This window comes from Bufo gargarizans, unplaced genomic scaffold (assembly GCF_014858855.1).
Source record: "Bufo gargarizans isolate SCDJY-AF-19 unplaced genomic scaffold, ASM1485885v1 original_scaffold_1311_pilon, whole genome shotgun sequence".
In the NCBI taxonomy this organism is placed as follows: domain Eukaryota; kingdom Metazoa; phylum Chordata; class Amphibia; order Anura; family Bufonidae; genus Bufo; species Bufo gargarizans.
In genome coordinates this window covers 184,677-210,513 of record NW_025334303.1, presented here as the reverse complement: position 1 = coordinate 210,513, position 25,837 = coordinate 184,677, and the positions used below count along the sequence as shown (strand labels likewise).

General features: G+C 47.4%; 1 protein-coding gene across 11 annotated transcripts in view; it reads right to left on the bottom strand.

Moving 5' to 3' along the window:
- Positions 1-25,837, bottom strand: part of LOC122923176 (synaptotagmin-like protein 2) — a 122,576-nt gene that overhangs the window by 65,622 nt on the left and 31,117 nt on the right. For 9 of the 11 annotated variants that reach the window (XM_044273901.1, XM_044273904.1, XM_044273908.1 and 6 more), the window contains exon 1: positions 13,914-14,004. The exons of 1 other annotated variant lie outside the window; for it this stretch is intronic. The gene's annotated coding sequence lies outside the window, so the exon portion shown is untranslated. Of the gene's footprint in view, positions 1-13,658; positions 13,782-13,913; positions 14,005-25,837 lie in introns of those variants that run through there. One more of the 11 variants, XM_044273903.1, reaches the window with a different exon arrangement.

The window sequence follows — 25,837 nt, the reverse complement described above, 5'->3', positions numbered from 1 at the left end:
TCACTAAATCCATACCGGTGACCCAGCGCCTAAATACTAGGCCTCAAATTTAATTCCCTCTAAATCTCTCGTTACCCACCGCTGTACTGTTGTTGCTGGGCAAGATATTTAGTGTCCGTCAAAGCACATTTTTTGTTCTGGGTTGAAGTACAATTCCCAATTTAGCAATTTCATAATTTAGTGGTTTCTGCTATATCAGAGCTATTTGAAATCTATCCCTAAAAGGGTATATAATATTGAAGGTGCACATAGGGTCATTCAGAATAACTTCACACACACCCGCTACTGTGTATTTCCAAGTCTAATTCTGTCACTAAATCCATACCGGTGACCCAGCGCCTAAATACTAGGCCTCAAATTTAATTCCCTCTAAATCTCTCGTTACCCACCGGTGTACTGTTGTTGCTGGGCAAGATATTTAGTGTCCGTCAAAGCACATTTTTTGTTCTGGGTTGAAGTACAATTCCCAATTTAGCAATTTCATAATTTAGTGGTTTCTGCTATATCAGAGCTATTTGAAATCTATCCCTAAAAGGGTATATAATATTGAAGGTGCACATAGGGTCATTCAGAATAACTTCACACACACGCTTCTGTGCATTTCCAAGTCTAATTCTGTCACTAAATCCATACCGGTGACCCAGCGCCTAAATACTAGGCCTCAAATTTAAATCCCTCTAAATCTCTCGTTACCCACCACTGTACTGTTGTTGCTGGGCAAGATATTTAGTGTCCGTCAAAGCACATTTTTTGTTCTGGGTTGAAGTACAATTCCCAATTTAGCAATTTCATAATTTAGTGGTTTCTGCTATATCAGAGCTATTTGAAATCTATCCCTAAAAGGGTATATAATATTGAAGGTGCACATAGGGTCATTCAGAATAACTTCACACACACGCTTCTGTGCATTTCCAAGTCTAATTCTGTCACTAAATCCATACCGGTGACCCAGCGCCTAAATACTAGGCCTCAAATTTAAATCCCTCTAAATCTCTCGTTACCCACCGCTGTACTGTTGTTGCTGGGCAAGATATTTAGTGTCCGTCAAAGCACATTTTTTGTTCTGGGTTGAAGTACAATTCCCAATTTAGCAATTTCATAATTTAGTGGTTTCTGCTATATCAGAGCTATTTGAAATCTATCCCTAAAAGGGTATATAATATTGAAGGTGCACATAGGGTCATTCAGAATAACTTCACACACACGCTTCTGTGCATTTCCAAGTCTAATTCTGTCACTAAATCCATACCGGTGACCCAGCGCCTAAATACTAGGCCTCAAATTTAAATCCCTCTAAATCTCTCGTTACCCACCGCTGTACTGTTGTTGCTGGGCAAGATATTTAGTGTCCGTCAAAGCACATTTTTTGTTCTGGGTTGAAGTACAATTCCCAATTTAGCAATTTCATAATTTAGTGGTTCCTGCTATATCAGAGCTATTTGAAATCTATCCCAAAAAGGGTATATAATATTGAAGGTGCACATTGGGTCATTCAGAATAACTTCACACACACCCGCTACTGTGTATTTTCAAGTCTAATTCTGTCACTAAACCCATACCTGTCACCCAGCGCCTAAATACTAGGCCTCAAATTTAAATCCCTCTAAATCTCTCGTTACCCACCGCTGTACTGTTGTTGCTGGGCAAGATATTTAGTGTCCGTCAAAGCACATTTTTTGTTCTGGGTTGAAGTACAATTCCCAATTTAGCAATTTCATAATTTAGTGGTTTCTGCTATATCAGAGCTATTTGAAATCTATCCCTAAAAGGGTATATAATATTGAAGGTGCACATAGGGTCATTCAGAATAACTTCACACACACGCTTCTGTGCATTTCCAAGTCTAATTCTGTCACTAAATCCATACCGGTGACCCAGCGCCTAAATACTAGGCCTCAAATTTAAATCCCTCTAAATCTCTCGTTACCCACCGCTGTACTGTTGTTGCTGGGCAAGATATTTAGTGTCCGTCAAAGCACATTTTTTGTTCTGGGTTGAAGTACAATTCCCAATTTAGCAATTTCATAATTTAGTGGTTTCTGCTATATCAGAGCTATTTGAAATCTATCCCTAAAAGGGTATATAATATTGAAGGTGCACATAGGGTCATTCAGAATAACTTCACACACACGCTTCTGTGCATTTCCAAGTCTAATTCTGTCACTAAATCCATACCGGTCACCCAGCGCCTAAATACTAGGCCTCAAATTTATATCCCGCTGAATTTGAATACAATACATTGGGCCAAATAATATATTTGTTGTTGTGGTGAACCATAACAATGAGAAAAACATCTAGTAAGGGACGCGGACGTGGACATGGTCGTGGTGGTGTTAGTGGACCCTCTGGTGCTGGGAGAGGACGTGGCCGTTCTGCCACATCCACACGTCCTAGTGTACCAACTACCTCAGGTCCCAGTAGCCGCCAGAATTTACAGCGATATATGGTGGGGCCCAATGCCGTTCTAAGGATGGTAAGGCCTGAGCAGGTACAGGCATTAGTCAATTGGGTGGCCGACAGTGGATCCAGCACGTTCACATTATCTCCCACCCAGTCTTCTGCAGAAAGCGCACAGATGGCGCCTGAAAACCAACCCCATCAGTCTGTCACATCACCCCCATGCATACCAGGGAAACTGTCTCAGCCTCAAGTTATGCAGCAGTCTCTTATGCTGTTTGAAGACTCCGCTGGCAGGGTTTCCCAAGGGCATCCACCTAGCCCTTCCCCAGCGGTGAAAGACATAGAATGCACTGACGCACAACCACTTATGTTTCCTGATGATGAGGACATGGGAATACCACCTCAGCATGTCTCTGATGATGACGAAACACAGGTGCCAACTGCTGCGTCTTTCTGCAGTGTGCAGACTGAACAGGAGGTCAGGGATCAAGACTGGGTGGAAGACGATGCAGGGGACGATGAGGTCCTAGACCCCACATGGAATGAAGGTCGTGCCACTGACTTTCACAGTTCGGAGGAAGAGGCAGTGGTGAGACCGAGCCAACAGCGTAGCAAAAGAGGGAGCAGTGGGCAAAAGCAGAACACCCGCCGCCAAGAGACTCCGCCTGCTACTGACCGCCGCCATCTGGGACCGAGCACCCCAAAGGCAGCTTCAAGGAGTTCCCTGGCATGGCACTTCTTCAAACAATGTGCTGACGACAAGACCCGAGTGGTTTGCACGCTGTGCCATCAGAGCCTGAAGCGAGGCATTAACGTTCTGAACCTGAGCACAACCTGCATGACCAGGCACCTGCATGCAAAGCATGAACTGCAGTGGAGTAAACACCTTAAAACCAAGGAAGTCACTCAGGCTCCCCCTGCTACCTCTTCTGCTGCTGCCGCCTCGGCCTATTCTGCTGCTGCCGCCTCGGCCTCTTCCTCCGCCTCTGGAGGAACGTTGGCACCTGCCGCCCAGCAAACAGGGGATGTACCACCAACACCACCACCACCACCTCCGTCACCAAGCGTCTCAACCATGTCACACGCCAGCGTTCAGCTCTCCATCTCACAAACATTTGATAGAAAGCGTAAATTCCCACCTAGCCACCCTCGATCCCTGGCCCTGAATGCCAGCATTTCTAAACTACTGGCCTATGAAATGCTGTCATTTAGGCTGGTGGACACAGACAGCTTCAAACAGCTCATGTCGCTTGCTGTCCCACAGTATGTTGTTCCCAGCCGGCACTACTTCTCCAAGAGAGCCGTGCCTTCCCTGCACAACCAAGTATCCCATAAAATCAAGTGTGCACTGCGCAACGCCATCTGTAGCAAGGTCCACCTAACCACAGATACGTGGACCAGTAAGCACGGCCAGGGACGCTATATCTCCCTAACTGCACACTGGGTAAATGTAGTGGCAGCTGGGCCCCAGGCGGAGAGCTGTTTGGCGCACGTCCTGCCGCCGCCAAGGATCGCAGGGCAACATTCTTTGCCTCCTGTTGCCACCTCCTCCTTCTCGGCTTCCTCCTCCTCTTCTTCCACCTGCTCATCCAGTCAGCCACACACCTTCACCACCAACTTCAGCACAGCCCGGGGTAAACGTCAGCAGGCCATTCTGAAACTCATATGTTTGGGGGACAGGCCCCACACCGCACAGGAGTTGTGGCGGGGTATTGAACAACAGACCGACGAGTGGTTGCTGCCGGTGAGCCTCAAGCCCGGCCTGGTGGTGTGTGATAATGGGCGAAATCTCGTTGCAGCTCTGGGACTAGCCAATTTGACGCACATCCCTTGCTTGGCGCATGTGCTGAATTTGGTGGTGCAGAAGTTCATTCACAACTACCCCGACATGTCAGAGCTGCTGCATAAAGTGCGGGCCGTCTGTTCGCGCTTCCGGCGTTCACATCCTGCCGCTGCTCGCCTGTCTGCGCTACAGCGTAACTTCGGCCTTCCCGCTCACCGCCTCATATGCGACGTGCCCACCAGGTGGAACTCCACCTTGCACATGCTGGACAGACTGTGCGAGCAGCAGCAGGCCATAGTGGAGTTTCAGCTGCAGCACGCACGGGTCAGTCGCACTACAGAACAGCACCACTTCACCGCCAATGACTGGGCCTCCATGCGAGACCTGTGTGCCCTGTTGCGCTGTTTCGAGTACTCCACCAACATGGCCAGTGGCGATGACACCGTTATCAGCGTTACAATACCACTTCTATGTCTCCTTGAGAAAACACTTAGGGCGATGATGGAACAGGAGGTGGCCCAGGAGGAGGAGGAGGAGGATGAGGAAGAGGGGTCATTTTTAGCACTTTCAGGCCAGTCTCTTCGAAGTGACTCAGAGGGAGGTTTTTTGCAACAGCAGAGGCCAGGTACAAATGTGGCCAGCCAGGGCCCACTACTGGAGGACGAGGAGGACGAGGATGAGGAGGAGGTGGAGGAGGATGAGGATGAAGCATGGTCACAGCGGGGTGGCACCCAACGCAGCTCGGGTCCATCACTGGTGCGTGGCTGGGGGGAAAGGCAGGACGATGACGATACGCCTCCCACAGAGGACAGCTTGTCCTTACCCCTGGGCAGCCTGGCACACATGAGCGACTACATGCTGCAGTGCCTGCGCAACGACAGCAGAGTTGCCCACATTTTAACCTGTGCGGACTACTGGGTTGCCACCCTGCTGGATCCACGCTACAAAGACAATGTGCCCACCTTACTTCCTGCACTGGAGCGTGATAGGAAGATGCGCGAGTACAAGCGCACGTTGGTAGACGCGCTACTGAGAGCATTCCCAAATGTCACAGGGGAACAAGTGGAAGCCCAAGGCCAAGGCAGAGGAGGAGCAAGAGGTCGCCAAGGCAGCTGTGTCACGGCCAGCTCCTCTGAGGGCAGGGTTAGCATGGCAGAGATGTGGAAAACTTTTGTCAACACGCCACAGCTAACTGCACCACCACCTGATACGCAACGTGTTAGCAGGAGGCAACATTTCACTAACATGGTGGAACAGTACGTGTGCACACCCCTCCACGTACTGACTGATGGTTCGGCCCCATTCAACTTCTGGGTCTCTAAATTGTCCACGTGGCCAGAGCTAGCCTTTTATGCCTTGGAGGTGCTGGCCTGCCCGGCAGCCAGCGTTTTGTCTGAACGTGTATTCAGCACGGCAGGGGGCGTCATTACAGACAAACGCAGCCGCCTGTCTACAGCCAATGTTGACAAGCTGACGTTCATAAAAATGAACCAGGCATGGATCCCACAGGACCTGTCCGTCCCTTGTCCAGATTAGACATTAACTACCTCCCCATAACCATATATTATTGGACTCCAGGGCACTTCCTCATTCAATCCTATTTTTATTTTCATTTTACCATTATATTGCGATGCTACCCAAAGTTGAATGAACCTCTCCTCTGCCTGTGTGCTAGGCCTAAATATATGCCAATGGACTGTTGCAGTGGTGGCTGACATGAAGCCTGATTCTCTGCTATGACATGCAGACTAATTCTCTGCTGACATGAAGCCAGATTGTCTGTTACGGGACCTCTCTCCTCTGCCTGGGTGCTGGGCCTAAATTTATGACCATGGACTGTTGCAGTGGTGGCTGACGTGAAGCCTGATTCTCTGCTATGACATGCAGACTGATTCTCTGCTGACATGAAGCCAGATCGTCTGTTACGGGACCTCTCTGCTCTGCCTGTGTGCTAGGCCTAAATATATGCCAATGGACTGTTGCAGTGGTGGGTGACGTGAAGCCTCATTCTCTGCTATGACATGCAGACTGATTCTCTGCTGACATGAAGCCAGATTGTCTGTTACGGGACCTCTCTGCTCTGCCTGTGTGCTAGGCCTAAATATATGCCAATGGACTGTTGCAGTGGTGGGTGACGTGAAGCCTCATTCTCTGCTATGACATGCAGACTGATTCTCTGCTGACATGAAGCCAGATCCTCTGTTACGGGAGCTCTCTCCTCTGCCTGGGTGCTGGGCCTAAATTTATGACAATTGACTGTTGCAGTGGTGGGTGACGTGAAGCCTGATTCTCTGCTATGATATGAAGACTGATTCTCTGCTGACATGAAGCCAGATTGTCTGTTACGGGACCTTTCTCCTCTGCCTGGGTTCTGGGCCTAAATTTATGAAAATTGACTCTTACAGTGGTGGGTGACGTGAAGCCTGATTCTAGGCTATGATATGAAGACTGATTCTCTGCTGACATGAAGCCAGATTGTCTGTTACGGGACCTTTCTCCTCTGCCTGGGTTCTGGGCCTAAATTTATGAAAATTGACTCTTACAGTGGTGGGTGACGTGAAGCCTGATTCTCTGCTATGATATGAAGACTGATTCTCTGCTGACATGAAGCCAGATTCTCTGTTACGGGACCTCTCTCCTCTGCCTGGGTGCTGGGCCTAAATTTATGACAATGGACTGTTGCAGTGGTGGCTGACGTGAAGCCTGATTCTCTGCTATGACATGCAGACTGATTCTCTGCTGTCATGAAGCCAGATTGTCTGTTACGGGACCTCTCTGCTCTGCCTGTGTGCTAGGCCTAAATATATGCCAATGGACTGTTGCAGTGGTGGCTGACGTGAAGCCTCATTCTCTGCTATGACATGCAGACTAATTCTCTGCTGACATGAAGCCAGATTGTCTGTTACGGGACCTCTCTCCTCTGCCTGGGTGCTGGGCCTAAATTTATGACAATGGACTGTTGCAGTGGTGGCTGACGTGAAGCCTGATTCTCTGCTATGACATGCAGACTAATTCTCTGCTGACATGAAGCCAGATTGTCTGTTACGGGACCTCTCTCCTCTGCCTGGGTGCTGGGCCTAAATATATGCCAATGGACTGTTGCAGTGGTGGCTGACGTGAAGCCTCATTCTCTGCTATGACATGCAGACTAATTCTCTGCTGTCATGAAGCCAGATTGTCTGTTACGGGACCTCTCTGCTCTGCCTGTGTGCTAGGCCTAAATATATGCCAATGGACTGTTGCAGTGGTGGGTGACGTGAAGCCTCATTCTCTGCTATGACATGCAGACTGATTCTCTGCTGACATGAAGCCAGATTGTCTGTTACGGGACCTCTCTGCTCTGCCTGTGTGCTAGGCCTAAATATATGCCAATGGACTGTTGCAGTGGTGGGTGACGTGAAGCCTCATTCTCTGCTATGACATGCAGACTGATTCTCTGCTGACATGAAGCCAGATTCTCTGTTACGGGACCTCTCTCCTCTGCCTGTGTGTGTGCTGGGCCTAAATATATGCCAATGGACTGTTGCAGTGGTGGCTGACGTGAAGCCTCATTCTCTGCTATGACATGCAGACTAATTCTCTGCTGACATGAAGACAGATTCTCTGTTACGGGACCTCCCTCCTCTGCCTGGGTGCTGGGCCTAAATATATGCCAATGGACTGTTGCAGTGGTGGCTGACGTGAAGCCTCATTCTCTGCTATGACATGCAGACTGATTCTCTGCTGACATGAAGCCAGATTCTCTGTTACGGGACCTCTCTCCTCTGCCTGTGTGTGTGCTGGGCCTAAATATATGCCAATGGACTGTTGCAGTGGTGGCTGACGTGAAGCCTCATTCTCTGCTATGACATGCAGACTGATTCTCTGCTGACATGAAGCCAGATTCTCTGTTACGGGACCTCTCTCCTCTGCCTGTGTGTGTGCTGGGCCTAAATATATGCCAATGGACTGTTGCAGTGGTGGCTGACGTGAAGCCTCATTCTCTGCTATGACATGCAGACTAATTCTCTGCTGACATGAAGACAGATTCTCTGTTACGGGACCTCCCTCCTCTGCCTGGGTGCTGGGCCTAAATATATGCCAATGGACTGTTGCAGTGGTGGCTGACGTGAAGCCTCATTCTCTGCTATGACATGCAGACTAATTCTCTGCTGACATGAAGACAGATTCTCTGTTACGGGACCTCTCTCCTCTGCCTGGGTGCCGGGGCCTAAATATCTGAGAATGGACTGTTCCAGTGGTGGGTGACGGGAAGCCAGATTCTCTGCTATGGAACCTCTCTCCAATTGATTTTGGTTAATTTTTATTTATTTAATTTTTATTTTAATTCATTTCCCTATCCACATTTGTTTGCAGGGGATTTACCTACATGTTGCTGCCTTTTGCAGCCCTCTAGCTCTTTCCTGGGCTGTTTTACAGCCTTTTTAGTGCCGAAAAGTTCGGGTCCCCATTGACTTCAATGGGGTTCGGGTTCGGGACGAAGTTCGGATCGGGTTCGGATCCCGAACCCGAACATTTCCGGGATGTTCGGCCGAACTTCTCGAACCCGAACATCCAGGTGTTCGCTCAACTCTACTCACAACATAACTCCCCTCTGGCATGTCCAGCCGCATCCTCGAGGTTAAAGGGGGTCTTCTAAGACTTATGACCCGTCTTTGGCGAGGGCCTGACGCCCCCAGCGATCAGCTGATAGAAGGAGCCATGGCTCGTCAGAAGTAGAATAGCTCGCTATACAGTGTAGTGGCAGGAAATGTACTGCAGGCTCAGTCCTGTTCAAGGGAGCCCTGCTACGTCGGGCGTGCCGAGGCTCCTTCCGTAGGCTGATCGGCGAGGCTGCGGGGAATCGGACTTCCACTGATCTGATACTGAGGACCTATCCAAAGGACTCTCTGAAAACCTCATCACAGATGATGCCGATCTAGACAGGGTTGGTCTCACATGAGCGTAATGCAGCCATAGTAGGTCTGGGTCTAGTGCTCTAAACTAGCAAAATCATAGATCCCTACGTTGCCGATATTTCAGGTCAGTTAGACCAGTGTCGGGGCAGAATATGCAGCTGTGGTACTGGTGTAAAGCCAATCAAAAGGCTACGACTTCTAGATAGGAATTGGCGCCATGGGGTGGAATTATAATATTTTTTTTGTGCCATTTACAAGGGCAAGTCAAAAATTATCCTGGTGACTGGTGTGAGAAACAACAGAGCAGCGATTTTTTATTTTTTGTGATCCGAGGGTGCATCTGGTGCCGATATTTAAATCGAGGACTTTGTGCACAGTTGGGAAGGGTTGCAATAGGTCTATGGCAGAGATGATGTGCGCCTTGCACTAGTGCGAGGCCACAAAGACCCTCCCCATATTCCTCTCTTCCACGTTGCAGAACAGCACGAGTGTCTATTTACCCTGAGGACAGTAACTCGCTCAATGTGCTGACGGCTGCAGTTACGCTGGGTGCTGGCTGAGGCAGGGGAACGGAACTTCTAACTTTTTCAATACATAGGCTCCAGCATCCAGTCTCCTGGCAGGCCACAGGCTGCACTCAAGATGGACAGGCTCTCACACTGCTCTCAGGACTCCTGCAACTCTTCACGTTGGCAGGACCCAGGTGGCAAGGAGGAGGGGAGGAAGACAGGGACCCATGTATTCAGGTCAGAAAGGGGGCGGAGCCATGTAGCCTGGCCGGGCCCCCCCCCCCAACCACAGGGGCCCCATAGCCTCTGCCTCTATGCCACTGGTTTTTGTCCTGCAGTAGTGCATATTAATGCGTAGAGAAGCTCAAGGAAGGTCGCACAAGTGCCAGTCATGGGAAAGGAGACGGACGCCCTTCCACAACTGGTGACAACACGGAGCGCAGCGCGTGAACAGATTCTGTTGGATGGAGGAGAGACAGTGGATTATGTGGCAAAATTATGTGCAGCACTGGGATCCTAGGTTCAAATCTGACCATGGACAACATCTGCATGGAGTTTGTATGTTCTCCCCGTGTTTGTGTGGGTTTCCTGCCACACTCCAAAAGACATACTGATAGGGAACTTAGATTGTGAGCCCCATTGGGGACAGTTGGATGAGAATGTCTGTAAAGCGCTGAGGAATATAGTAGCGCTATATAAGTGCGTAAAATAAATAAATAAATCATTTAAAAGTTAGCCATGACTCTGCAGAGAAGACAGCGGTGCATTTGTGGCTCACATCTCAGCCTAAGGCCTCATGCACACGACAGTATTTTTTCACTGTCCGCAAAACGGGGTTCCGTTGGTCCGTGACCGTTTTTTCGTCCATGGGTCTTCCTTGATTTTTGGAGGATCCACGGACATGAAAAAAAAAGTTGTTTTGGTGTCCGCCTGGCCGTGCGGAGCCAAACGGATCCGTCGTGAATTACAATGCAAGTCAATGGGGACGGATCCGTTTGACGTTGACACAATATGGTGCAATTGCAAACGGATCCGTCCCCATTGACTTTCAATGTAAAGTCTGGAGTCCCTTTTATACCATCGGATCAGAGTTTTTTCCAATCCGATGGTATATTTTAACCTGAAGCGTCCCCATCACCATGGGAACACCTCTATGTTAGAATATACTGTCGGATATGAGTTACATCGTGAAAACTCATATCCGACAGTATATTCTAACACAGAGGCGTTCCCATGGTGATGGGGACGCTTCTAGTTAGAATATACTACAAACTGTGTACATGACTGCCCCCTGCTGCCTGGCAGCCCTGATCTCTTACAGGGGGCCGTGATCAGCACAATTAACCCCTTAGGTGCCGCTCCTGAAGTGGTTAATTGTGCGTATCATAGCCCCCTGTAAGAGATCATGGCTGCCAGGCAGCAGGGGGCAGACCCCCCTCCCTCCCCAGTTTAAATATCATTGGTGGCCAGTGCGGCCCCCCCCCCCTTCCTCCCTCTATTGTTTTAATACATTGGTGGCAGTGTGCGGCCTCCCCTCCCCCCCCCCCCGATCATTGGTGGCAGCGGAGTTCCGATCGGAGTCCCAGTTTAATCGCTGGGGCTCCGATCGGTAACCATGGCAACCAGGACGCTACTGCAGTCCTGGTTGCCATGGTTACTTACCAATAGTAGAAGCATCATACTTACCTGCTGGCTGCTGCGATGTCTGTGTCCGGCCGGGAGCTCCTCCTACTGGTAAGTGACAGCAATGCGCCGCACAGACCTGTCACTTACCAGTAGGAGGAGCTCCCGGCCGGACACAGACATCGCAGCAGCCAGCAGGTAAGTATGATGCTTGGGGGGGAGAGGGGAGGCCGCACACTGTACCAATGTATTAAAACAATAGAGGGAGGAAGGGGGGGGGGGCGGCGCACACTGTGCCACCAATGCTATTATTACAATGAAATTTAAACTGGGGAGTGAGGGGGGTCTGCCCCCTGCTGCCTGGCAGCCCCGGATCTCTTACAGGGGGCTATAATACGCACAATTAACTCCTTCAGGTGCAGCACCTGAGGGGTTAATTGTACGGATTACAGCCCCCTGTAAGAGATCGGGTGCTGCCAGGCAGCAGGGGGCAGTCATGTACACAGTTCGTAGTATATTCTAACTAGAAGCGTCCCCATCACCATGGGAACGCCTCTGTGTTAGAATATACGGTCGGATCTGAGTTTTCACGAAGTGAAAACTCAGCTCTGAAAAAGCTTTTATGCAGACGGATCTTCGTGATCCGTGGCCGTAGGTTACTTTCATACAGACGGATCCTTGTCTGCATACAGCCAATCTTGTGTGCATCCGTGTTCTTTCACGGACCCATTGACTTGAATGGGTCCGTGAACCGTTGTCCGTCAAAAAAATAGGACAGGTCATATTTTTTTGACGGACAGGATACACGGATCACGGTCTTGGCTGCAAAACGGTGCATTTTCAGATTTTTCCACGGACCCATTGAAAGTCAATGGGTCCGCGAAAAAAAACAGAAAACGGCACAACGGCCACGGATGCACACAACGGTCGTGTGCATGAGGCCTAAAATATATATTTTTTAAATAAGGGAATTTGAAAGCTTGTTGAGAGATGGACAGTGTATGGAAAAGCAGGGAGATTATGTCAAAAATTATGTATTTTTCTTTTTTTAGAGCAAAATAAATTCTACAGCCAGAGTGCGGATAAATATTTGACTTTCTACTCTACATGGTAAATATAAAATTTGCTGAAGTGAGACAGCTCCTTTTAAGGGAACCGCTCGCCTGGTTTGGAGTGACTAACACACCAGCATGCTATGCAGCTGGGATTTAGGGTAACAGATCTTTCCCATATCAAACCCATCTGTTCCTGAAACTAATAGTAGATGAAAATCCAACCGGGAGAAGAGTCCAGGACTCCTTTCCGTCAAAACTGCAGTGATAAAGCATAGGACGGTGCACGTGACTTTACTGCACATGTATAGCGGAGTAAGCTGTACGGTCCTCTGCTTGCACACACCACCTATACCGCCATAGAGGTGTCCAGGACTCTTCTCTTGATAAGTTACGCTTTCATTTTCTATTCTTCCCAGGTACAGAGGGGTGCGATATGAGCAGTTTGGAGATCCTAAACCCCAGCTGCATAGCAGTATGCTGGTGGTTTAGTGGCCCCAAAACCAGGTGATGTATGGTTGGCAGGAATGACCCACTTATGAGCCCCAAAGCAAGAGTCACAGATCTCCTAGTCCGCTATAGCTGCACCATCTTCTCCTTCTGGAAGGTTTCAAGCCCTGACTCTCAAAACACCCAGACATGCCCTTTCGAGACAAATTGACAAAAAAAAGGGTCACCTTTTTGTGGTCTGCTGGTCCACTCCACACACTATTGAACCCAGAATGGAGCCAGGACACAATGCTCCCAGGAGCAACCAGTGGTTGCTGTGGGGCTGGCTTTAGGTCCCCTGTTCTCTCTCCAAACATGGGGGAACAGAAGAAGAACATCCACCCTGAATCTTTATGAACAGGAGTCATCCAAATTTATTTACGGATGAGCTGCAGTACCAAATACAGCCAGAAGACTACAGTGGTGCTAATTCAGGAACAAAACAAAACAACAACAAAAAAAAACACTGTTTCCGAATCCAGTAACAGACACTAGGACCTCCTTCTTCTGGAGGATCAGCGATGACCAATCCACCCAGTAAGAATAGAAACTTCTCAGGATCAGGAGGTCACCCACCCATCTGTCAGACTTTTATGCAAGTTTGATGTGCCATATAAAAGGGCATAACTCTTTAAATTTAAAGGGGCATTTTTATCTTTTAAATCTCATCACTTTAAGATCAATAATCTGACGTCTGGGACCCTCAAGGTCCTGAGAATAAAAGCACTGCTGTAGCATTGTGACGCTCACCCAGATCCGGGTGGCCGGGAACACCTCTGTGCAGGGAAAACAAGGAATGGCGTGCAGCACTATACCAGCACCATGGCCCCTACATTCTACATAATCAGGGGAGGGGGGGGGTCTGACCTTGTGGGACACCCCCTGATCTAAGGTGTTGTCGTACCTTCATATATGCCTTCACTTTACAAAATGGGAACGTCTCTTTATAAGGAGCTGACGGGTTCATGAGTGTTAATTTCTGACAAGGGAATGCAATAAAAGAAGCTTTGTCAAAACTTCCGCAACGATCTCTGCCAGAAACAAAGTGAAGAACATAGAAAAAAAAAAAAAAAGAAGACAAAAGAAAGCTACGACGTGAAATAATATACATGGACAAGAGCCAAACGTGAGCGGGGGGTCTAGATGTCCGAGCACTTACAGCACTGGTCCTGGCAGACGTTCATGTTCGGGATCGGAGGCTGGAATGAAACATTTGGGATGTTTCTGGTGGAGAACACACTGGCGAGAACTGACTCAACCTGTTCCGGTTTTACAACATTCATTAACTATACTTGAAGCCCTGCAATTCCTCCTGAGAAAACAGGTGACAGAAGCCAAATAGGCCGCCTGTAGCCATTCCACGGAGATGCCGTCACTTGCATATAAAGGGACCGATACATTTTGTACCGTAATCATACATATGGCGGGTTTATAACATGTACACAAACCATATTCACACCTTGCGGTCATGGCACGTACATTAAACAACCATCTCCTCACAAATCTCGAAAACAAAAAAGGTCCATGGTGTATATTTTTCCTAGTTCCAGCAGGAACCCTATGCATATAGACCATACAATATGATCAGCTTCACTCAGGGACGTACATAGAAATCACTGGGCTCTATAGCAAGAATATAAATTGGGCCACCCTGTCCCATCCCACTACCCGCTCCTGGCCAGTATATACAGCAGTGTACTGATATGTGAAGTATAAATTACAGCTTATACCTCACCTATCAGTACACTGCTGTATATACTATGTATCTGTACACGCTACATCTATTATACCACGTACCTCACCTATCAGTACACTGCTGTATATACTATGTATCTGTACACACTGCATCTATTATACCTTGTACCTCACCTATCAGTACACTGCTGTATATACTATGTATCTGTACACACTGCATCTATTATACCTTGTACCTCACCTATCAGTACACTGCTGTATATACTATGTAGCTGTACATGCTACATCTATTATACCTTGTACCTCACCTATCAGTACACTGCTGTATATACTATGTAGCTGTACATGCTACATCTATTATACCTTGTACCTCACCTATCAGTACACTGCTGTATATACTATATATCTGTACACGCTACATCTATTATACCTTGTACCTCACCTATCAGTATACTGCTGTGTATACTACATACATGTGTCTACTGCATCTATTGAACTCTATAATAGATGCTGTGTGTGTACGTATACAGGGGCGTAACGATCGCGGACACAGAAGGTGCAACCGTAACTTAGTGCTTTGCCTCATAAGCCTCAGTTCGGGCGCCCCACTGAGCCGCATCACCACATCATCCCGCGAGACCTGGCGCAGGAGGTCACGATGCGGCGCAGAATTTAAAGTGGCCCTGGAAACAAGTCGGGTCCAAATTGATGGAAGGCAGGGCCAGTAACCTCAGAACTACTCCATTCTTTGTGCAGTTCCTTTACTACATGTACAGGACCTGGGATGACATCATCACAGGCCCTTTAGCTTTCTCCACTGATGGTGACACTATACTGGAACTGGACAGTAATGAGTGTAATTAGGGGGCAGGGCCTTTGGTTCACTACTGGTCCCTTTTCCTCACGGGCCCCATAGCTGCTGCGTGGTCTGCCTCTATTGGAGATACGCCACTGGCTTCACTCTAATGGCCTCAATGTTGCACATCAGTGGTGGTAAGACAGTGCCATGTACACTGCATCAAGAGGAAACAAACCCTACTCAGACAACATACTGGTCAAAGGACAATCCCATAGATCCAATGTCCTGAAAAACAGGAGAGCCCGTAGACTCCGAACAGAACAGTAAAATATCCACAAGAGTCATGAGTCAACCCAACAGGAGCACTCAGTCTTGGCGGTAAATTGATGATTAATGGAGGCTACTGTTTTGGGAGGCGCCAAGCTAAAGGCTACCGTTCTTGTCTGTACATTACAGAAAGAAAATATGGATTTCAATGGCCACTGTGTAATGCTATACGTCTCCTGTGGTGACTCTGCAGGGATATTGAGTCAGGTTCCTTCACAGACTACAGCTGATTGCCAGTGATTAGCTGTGATGATGGCGGCACGTTTCTAGACAAAAACAAAAAACACAACAACGGATTGTCCAAAGCAGACCTGTTGCGGTATTACAGTCTTCTTCATTATAAGCACTTTTTTTTTCAGGAAAACGTAAAAAATGTAGCCAACTAAAAAGCAACAAGTGTGCAAGAATCACAAGCACTCTGAGCAGAGAAGAATGCAGCTCGGGGAGGCCTACGAACTCCTTATTAGGAGGAGAACAGATTCTCAGTCTTGCTTTATTGATCTGGAATGCGAGTAGAAAACACACAGGCATTCCATGTATGTATCATATTACATGGCATTACTGCCTCCGCCAGTGCACCAGAGGATCCCCACGATTAACACAGATTCTCGTGTTCCCCACTGTGCTGCCAAACGGCTACTGAGTGTACAGCTCATCAACTAGTCCAAGGATCCGATTAGGTTAGAAGGCAAGAGGCAGTATTATAGTAGTTATATTATTGTACATAGGAGCAGTATTATAGTAGTTATATTCTTGTACATAGGAGGCAGTATTATAGTAGATATATTCTTGTACATAGGAGCAGTATTATAGTAGTTATATTCTTGTACATAGGAGCAGTATTATAGTAGTTATATTCTTGTACATAGGAGGCAGTATTATAGTAGTTATATTCTTGTACATAGAAGCAGTATTATAGTAGTTATATTCTTGTACATAGGAAGCAGTATTATAGTAGTTATATTCTTGTACATAGGAGCAGTATTATAGTAGTTATATTCTTGTACATAGGAGCAGTATTATAGTAGTTATATTCTTGTACATAGGAGCAGTATTATAGTAGTTATATTCTTGTACGTAGGAGGCAGTATTATAGTAGTTATATTCTTGTACATAGGGGCAGTATTATAGTAGTTATATTCTTGTACATAGGAGCAGTATTATAGTAGTTATATTCTTGTACATAGGAGGCAGTAATATAGTAGTTATAGTCTTGTACATAGGAGGCAGTATTATAGTAGTTATATTCTTGTACATAGGAGGCAGTATTATAGTAGTTATATTCTTGTACATAGGAGGCAGTATTATAGTAGTTATATTCTTGTACATAGGAGGCAGTATTATAGTAGTTATATTCTTGCACATAGGAGCAGTATTATAGTAGTTATATTCTTGTACATAGGAGGCAGTAATATAGTAGTTATAGTCTTGTACATAGGAGGCAGTATTATAGTAGTTATATTCTTGTACATAGGAGCAGTATTATAGTAGTTATATTCTTGTACATAGGGGCAGTAGTATGGTAGTTATATTCTTGCAGCAGCACAGCATTTATAGTAAAAGGGTTTATCCCATGATCAATGTAAAAAAATGAAAACCAGACATCTAGTACATGACAATCTCTTTCTAAAAAAGCTAGAACCAGCCCTGTACCCCACATGGATCCGGACATCTCCTCATTCATTGCTCCATTTGCTCTTATGATTCTATTCAGGCTGTCAGCTCAGGGACATGTCCTTTCTGCTGCAGCTTTCTCCCTGTAAGTGTCACAGCTTCTAACAGTAGATACGGGCCATACGGCTGGTGACAGCTGAAGGATGGAATTGAGCGTGTCTGACTAGTTCTGTAGGTGGACATGCACATTTCTTTACAGATTGGACACCAGGGGCACCATTAGAATAAAGAAAACTATGTCATAGGTTGAGCATTTTTGTTTTTCATGCTGAATTACATTAGATACATGTAATGGTGGCACAACCCCTTTAAGCATGTAGCTAGAATTGTATCATGTAATTAGGTCTATAGGGGGAGGGGGGGGGGGATTTGGAAAAAAAAACGTTATAAAAAGGGTATATTCATGCGTGGTTGAGGTGTCGCAGAAATTTCTGTTCCATGCACAAGAATGCAGTTTTTTCTGTATCATATTAATGAATTTCTGCCAGTTGCAGAATTCTCTACAACAATTCTGCTGCGTGTGAACAGACCCTTATAAATATAAATCACAGGGTGTTTGTATTGGTGGCAAAACATCTTAGCAGTGGAGTAGCGTGGAGGGCGCCAGGCAGCAGGAATTTCAATGTGGGCCATGGGAGCCCATGTCTCTCGTCCTCTCCGTCCAGCCTCATAGGCTTCAGGCTAGTGACCTGAAGCCTGTGAGGCAGTAGAGCGGTGCAGGAGATCACGATTACCTCACCACAACCTCCTGCGCTGGCCCTTGTGAGATGACGCGGCGCAGGAGGTTATAGTGATGTGTTCGTGACCGCCTGCGCAGGGACGCTTGAGACAGGTCAGAAGCGGTGACGGAGTAAAGGAAGAGAGGTGAGTATTTAGTTTTTTTAATAGACAGGTCATGGACTGGGGGCACTATGGGGGTGGGGGAAATTATGCAAAGGAGGCAATCATATATAGAAAGAATGGGGGCCATAATTATTACAATAATAATACAGAGGGGCCATTATATATTAAAATAATACACAGCGGGCACTATACATATGGCACTACGGGGGGGGGGGGGGGGATTTTATCTAGTGGCACTACAGAGGGTCATTGTAACTACATGGGGCACTGCAGCGGGTCTTTATAAATACTTGGACCGCTATAGGAGGTATTTTAACTACTGCAGACACTATAGGGGGCTTTATTACTATTGCGGGCTCTTATAGGGGTATATTATAGAGGGGTCTTGTTACTGCTGGGGGCATTATTATTGAGCACATATTAATGGAGATGCTATTGGAGGTACTGTGGGGCAGTGTTCCTCAACTCCGGTCCTCGGGACCCACCTACCGGTCATGATTTGAGAATGTCCCACAGAATGAATACCTCTGGTAAGTCCTGATGCATGGACACTAATTATATCACCTGCTCAATACTAAGGAAATCCTGAAAACATGACCGTCAGCTGGGCCTCGAGGACTGGAGTTGAGGAACCCTGGCTGTAGGGAACGCAGTTACCATGGAGGACAGTTTGGGAGCATATTATTATAGGGGGCTATTTGAATGGAACTAGCTCAGTATTGGAGGTAGCAGCAGGATGACAGTGTTTAGGTATCGGGAAGGGCAGGATGATAGTAAAGTGAGGAATCTAAAAAAGAAATTCTGTGAAACTCTGCAGAGACGAGACGCGGCTGAAAGAAGGTGTCATGGCGGTCTAATCTCCGAATGAAGACGTTGAGGAAAGTCTACATGACAGGAGAGGTCACTGGATGTAAGAGGTATGTGCTGCCGCAATACTTGGCTTGCCCCAGGTGCTGGCAACCCACGCTACGCCGCTGCATCGAAGATCAGATGGAAGACATCAATTTCCCAGCTTCTAGCCGCATTATCATAGGAAACAGTTAACATCACATCAATAGGGCAGGAAACCAGATCATCATCTACAACTGCTCCTTCTGCTAAACTAATACCACAATATGAGGAGATTAGAGAATTCTAGAAGCAGAGTCTTAAAATAGTCAAAAATGAGCAATCAATAGAAAATGTTTCCAAAAAAGGACTTAAAACATACAAGTAACCCGACTGCTTTTACCCACAGGCCCAATATATTACAAACTGAGTGCAATTTGAAAAAAAGAAAAATCAATCCCTGCCCAATATTTCAGCAAAAAAACATGTTTACTTGTGTATATATATGGATTAATGTATATATTAGGGTGACCACACATCCTCTTTTTCCAGGACATGTCCTCTTTCTGGGACCTTAAAAAGAAAATTTCTCGACGGGAAGTTTCCAAAAATGTCCAAGATTGTCAAGACGTGGACATTTTTGGCGGGCAGGCAATATCACTAATGAGTACTTCTTGCACCAAGTGTCCTTTTTGAAAACCAAAATATAGTCACCCTAGTATATATAGGGGTGTAATATATATATATATATATATACATATATATATATATATATATATACACACACACACACACACACACACACACACACACACATACATACATATATATATATACATATACACACACACACACGTGTTCACAGCACAGGACACTGTATAAGTGCCATCAACAAGTGTCCCCCCACAATATTCACATTAACAACATGCGGTACTGAACTCTGAATGGTCCTTCCAACAATTGTAGCTTTTTGTATATTTGGGGATTTTGTTCAGATTAGGTTATTTTCAATTTAACAGTTTTGATAATTTTTTGGTCATCTTTTTTTGAGTACAGCAAGGAGCTGACCTGAACGACACGACATAAGCAGCTCTTTTCTTTAAATACTTGTCAACCATGATAAACCTTTGCAATGTGTTATACCCGTTAGGCCTCATGCACACAACTGTATGCATTTTGCGGTCCGCAAGAAAACGGATATGCAAAAAATACGGATGACGTCCGCGTGCATTCAGTATTTTGCGGAACGGAACAGATGGCCCCTAATAGAACAGTCCTATCCTTGTCCGTAATGCGGACAATAATAGGACATTTTTAGTTCTTAATGATTGGATTGATTGGGGAACTTTTCCGGCCAGTCAAATACCAATCATGTACAAATCTAGAGATGACCCACATTCCACATGAAAAGTATTTTCCAACAAGGAACACTTATGTCCTATCCCAATTTCTCATGTGAACGCACATGGAGAAGATTACTTAAGGTCAGCAATTACATGAGCATATCTGTTAAAAACCATAGAAATCCCTTTAAGCGAGGACGGGGAGATCACTAGATGGTGATTGAGCGAGGACGTCTTCAGGCCAGTCAGATAAACAGCAATTAATGGTCAACTAGATTTAATCTAACATTCTTCAAGGAGATTGCTCCATGTAGACTCAGAACAACGGTTATCTCAGACTGACCAACCCTCTACATTCTGTTTTCCATTGAGAAGTGTCTGGATACGCCTTTCACATCCATGGCCAAGTCTACCATTAACGAGGGAGTAGTCAATAGTTTATGACCTTTTTGAAGCCACCTCTTGAGTTTCCTACCTTTGCCAAACTTATGTCAGGAATGGCTAAGCCACCAATGAAGACAGATCTGATGTACGTATTAAACAAGTGTTTGAATAAGGCCTCATGCACACGGACGTTTTTTTTCACGGTCCGCAAAACGGGGTTCCGTTGGTCCGTGATCCGTGACCGTTTTTCCGTCCGTGGGTCTTCCTTGATTTTTGGAGGATCCACGGACATGAAAAAAAAAGTCATTTTGGTGTCCGCCTGGCCGTGCGGAGCCAAACGGATCCGTCCTGAATTACAATGCAAGTCAATGGGGACGGATCCGTTTGATGTTGACACAATATGGTGCCATTTCAAACGGATCCGTCCCCATTGACTTTCAATGTAAAGTCTGGAGTTCTGTTATACCATCGGATTGGAGTTTTCTCCAATCCGATGGTATATTTTAACTTGTAGCGTCCCCATCACCATGGGAACGCCTCTATGTTAGAATATACTGTCGGATATGAGCTACTTCGTGAACCTCAGATCCGACAGTATATTCTAACACAGAGGCGTTCCCATGGTGATGGAGACGCTTCAGGTTAGAATATACAAAAAAACTGTGTACATGACTGTCCCCTGCTGCCTGGCAGGTGCTGCCAGGCAGCAGGGGGCAGACCCCCCCCCCCTGTTTTTAACTCATTGGTGGCCAGTGGGCCCCCCCCTCCCCTGTTGTTAACTCGTTGGTGGCCAGTGTGCGCACCCCCCTCCCTCCCTCCCTCTATTGTAATAATAGCATTGGGGCCAGTGTGCGCGCCCCCCCAACCCCCCCCCCCTCCCTCCCTCTATTGTAATAATAGCATTGGGGCCAGTGTGCGCGCCCCCCCAACCCCCCCCCCTCCCTCTATTGTAATAATAGCATTGGGGCCAGTGTGCCCCCCCCCCCCCCCCCGATCATCGGTGGCAACGGAGTAGAAGATTCATTACCTGGCTGCTGGCTGCTGCGATCTCTGTGTCCGGCCGGGAGCTCCTCCTACTGGTAAGTGACAGGTCTGTGCGGCGCATTGCTGTCACTTACCAGTAGGAGGAGCTCCCGGCCGGACGCAGACATCGCAGCAGCCAGCAGCCAGGTAAGTATGAAAATCTTCTACTCCGCTGCCACCGATGATCGGGGGGGGGGGGGGGGGGTGTGCGCACACTGGCCCCAATGCTATTATTGCAATAGAGGGAGGGAGGGGGGGGTGGTGCGCACACTGGCCCCAATGTATTAAAACAATAGAGGGAGGGAGGGGGGGGTGGGGGGGGGCGCGCACACTGGCCCCAATGTATTAAAACAATAGAGGGAGGGAGGGAGGGGGGTGCGCACACTGGCCACCAACGAGTTAACAACAGGGGAGGGGGGGGCCGCACAATGATATTCAAACTGGGGAGGGGGGGGTCTGCCCCCTGCTGCCTGGCAGCCCTGATCTCTTACAGGAGAATATGATAGTACAATTAACCCCTTGAGGTGCCGCACCTGAAGAGGTTAATTGTGCTATCATATCCCCCTGTAAGAGATCGGGTGCTGCCAGGCAGCAGGGGGCAGTCTTGTACACAGTTTGTAGTGTATTCTAACTAGAAGCGTCCCATCACCATGGGAACGCCTCTGTGTTAGAATATACTGTCGGATCTGAGTTTTCACGAAGTGAAAACTCAGCTCAGAAAAAGCTTTTATGCAGACGGATCTTCGGATCCGTCTGTATGAAACTAAAACCTACGGCCACGGATCACGGACACGGATGCCAATCTTGTGTGCATCCGTGTTCTTTCACGGACCCATTGACTTGAATGGGCCCGTGAACCGTTGGCCGTGAAAAAAATAGGACAGGTCATATTTTTTTCACGGCCAGGAAACACGGCTCACGGATGCGGCTGCCAAACGGTGCATTTTCCGATTTTTCCACGGACCCATTGAAAGTCAATGGGTCCGTGAAAAAAAACGGAAAACGGCACAACGGCCACGGATGCACACAACGGTCGTGTGCATGAGGCCTAAAGGGCATATCAGGGCTAGGTTTTGTGCAGATGCTTGATATTGTAGACTTTCAAAAATATTGGATCCTTTATAAATCAGGTGTGCTGTAATAGAGTCTCCCAGTGGATCATGTAGGGAGGACTTCTTTTAAGAACCTCTGTCAGTGTGATCTACCCTATAAAACAAAGCATATTGCCTGGTAGGGTTGATCATGCATAATAAAAATATTTCTTTTTGCCGAAAGCTGCAGAGAGTTATAATATATAGCGCTAATGGCCGATTTAGAGCACCAGGGAGCTGGCATTAGCCCTAGGAGCACCGCTAGTGCTACGCCCCTGTGTTCTGTTCATTCCTCCCTCCCTTGTCAGTGACAAGGCTGTCCATCTTGTCTAGCTCTGTGCTTTTGTGCTGGCTCAGTGATTTGCGGCCAGATGTTACTATATACATCACACACACATTTTTTTTTTTAATGTATTTTTAGGATGTTAAAAAATAAAACCAGCCCCAAAATATGTATGTGAAGGAATCCTTAAAGGGGTTGTCCGTTTTCAGGAGGAAATCTGACAATCCTAGGGATCAGTCTGCAATAAAGAACTGGTAAGCAGGGCCCTAAGCGCAGTCACATCGACATCACATGACAACTGCAGCCAATCACCAGCCTTGCCAGGTACACCGCTAAGACCAGGTATTTGGCTGCAGTGGTTACGGGTACTCGAAGAGACAACCCTGAAGCCAGGTAAACAGTGCCTCTCTGGGAGAAAAGGATATGTCGGGCAAGTACTTAGCAGTTCTGTCCAATTTGCTCCTGAAACAGGATAACCCCTTTAAGGGCTCATGCACACAGCTGTTGCCCCGCCGTGGCCGTATTGCAACCCGCATACAGCGGGTCCGCAATACACGGGCAACGGCCGTGTGCACCCCGCATCACGGATGCAGACCCATTCACTTGAATGTGTCCACAAAACCAGAGATGCGGTCTGGAAGCACGGAACCCCACAGAAGCACTACAGTGTGCGTCCATGGCGTTTCTGGCCGTGCCTCCGATACTTTTTTTGCGGTGCGGGCATGAGCCCTAAATAATATATGGGATAACACTAGTAAGATTCATAACAAGGGTCACACCCATGCTGGATAAAGTCATCAACCACCATAAGCTGCAAGTGCCATTTATAGGGAGATGACACAATACAAGGAAACCGTGCAGAGCTCACAATTGCCACAACCACAAAACACAACACTGAAAATGTCAGGAGGAAGAATCTCTGGAACGGGAATCCAGAGAATGGTGCTGTATTCAAAGGGAATATAGCATCAAAAAATTACTAATTAGTAGTGTTGGGCGAGCATGCTCGGCCGAACACCATTTTGACTCGAGCATCCCGATGCTCGGCACATCGTGGTGTTCGGCCGAACACCGCATGTGCTCAAGCACGATGCTAGAGTCTCCTCCCTGCATGTTTGTAGGCTGCTACGCAGCCTATAAAACTGTACAGGGAAGTACTGGCACTTCACTGTAATGCCGCAGCCATGTTGGTTACTGGCTGGTTAGTGATTGGCTGGCCGGAACGGGTCATCGGTTGCTATATGGCACCCGATGACACGTAGTTCGGCTCAGTCTTAGTCAGGGAGAGCTGCAGCAGAAGGGACAGATAGTGTAGGGACAGGAATTATTATAGTTTTTTTTTTTTAGGCAGGGTTTAGTGTTGAAAGGTGTTAGAGACCCAAAAGTCCTTTTAAGGACTATGGTTTTATCTGGCTGCAATATATATTATTAGGGCAACCTGCGCTAAATTGCGTGCAAGTGTTTGGCCGCTGCTGACAGTGACGCAACATCTGCTACATCTGTGTTACATTTGTGAATCCTAAATATCTGTGACATTCAGCGCAATTGTTTGGCCGATGCTGACAGCGACATTACCTGCGCTACATCTCCTGTATAACGTTTGCGCATCCTAAATATCTGCGAGAGTGTAATTTATTTGCGCATACACTTACAAAACCTGCGCTACTGTACATGTGACATACTTGCAAGCATATATACCATTTAATATGCAAAAGGCGAGCAGTAAGGGACGGGGAAGTAGCGGTGATACTGATGGTGCACGCAGAGTCCGTGGTCCTGGGCACGGTGAAACTGTGCCTGCTGCCAGAACACAAGAAACACACTCATCCATGATACCTAGCTTCATGTCCCAGTTTGCAGAGCGACGCAGGACACCACTCTTGAAGTCACACCAGTGCGACCAGGTGGTCGGTTGGATTGCAGCAGATAATGCTTCCAGTCGGTTAAGCACCACCCTGTCTTCCACCAAGTCCAATCTCAGTAGCCAAGAGTCTGCTCAACAGATACCTCACCCTGATCCTCCTTTCTCCCACCGTGGAGAGTCTTGGCAAACAAGTGATCCCACACTTGGATATTCTAAGGAGCTGTTTTCATCGCCATTCCTTGATTTGGACCTCTCGCCAAGCACGCTTGAAGAAGGACATGAGATCTTTTGCACCGATTCCAAAACTCGAGTATCCACAATCAGGAGAAGATGACGGTGGGGAACGGCAATTAGTGTCTCAAGAGGTTGATGATGAGGATGAGACACAGTTGTCAATAAGTGAGGTTCTTGTTAGGTCAACAAGTCAGGAGAATGACCAGAGTGAGGAAGTGGAAGAGATGGTGCTGGACGATGAAATCACTGACCCCAACCTAAAAAGGTGGCAAGCTGAGCGAGGACAGCAGTACAGAGGTGGAGGGATCCGGAGCACCGCAACAGACTGGAAGAGGCAGTGGGGTGGCAAAAGGGAGAACGCGGGCCACACCAAACAGGCCCGCAACTGTTCCCCGGCGCACTCCCTTGCGGCAATCTCCCTTGCCAAGGGGTAGGTGTTCCGCAATCTGGCACTTTTTCGAGGAAAGTGCGGACGATAAAAGAATTGTCATTTGCAACCTGTGCTGTACCAAAATGAGCAGGGGCGCGAACACTATTAACCTCACCACCACCATAGCCACATGGCATCAAAGCACCCCAATATGTGGGCCGAACGCCTGGGTCCACAACCAGTGTCTGTGGGTCACACCACTCTCTCCTATTCCCCTGTGTTACGTGCTGGCCAATCCCCTGTCCAAGACGCAGGCCCGGATGCC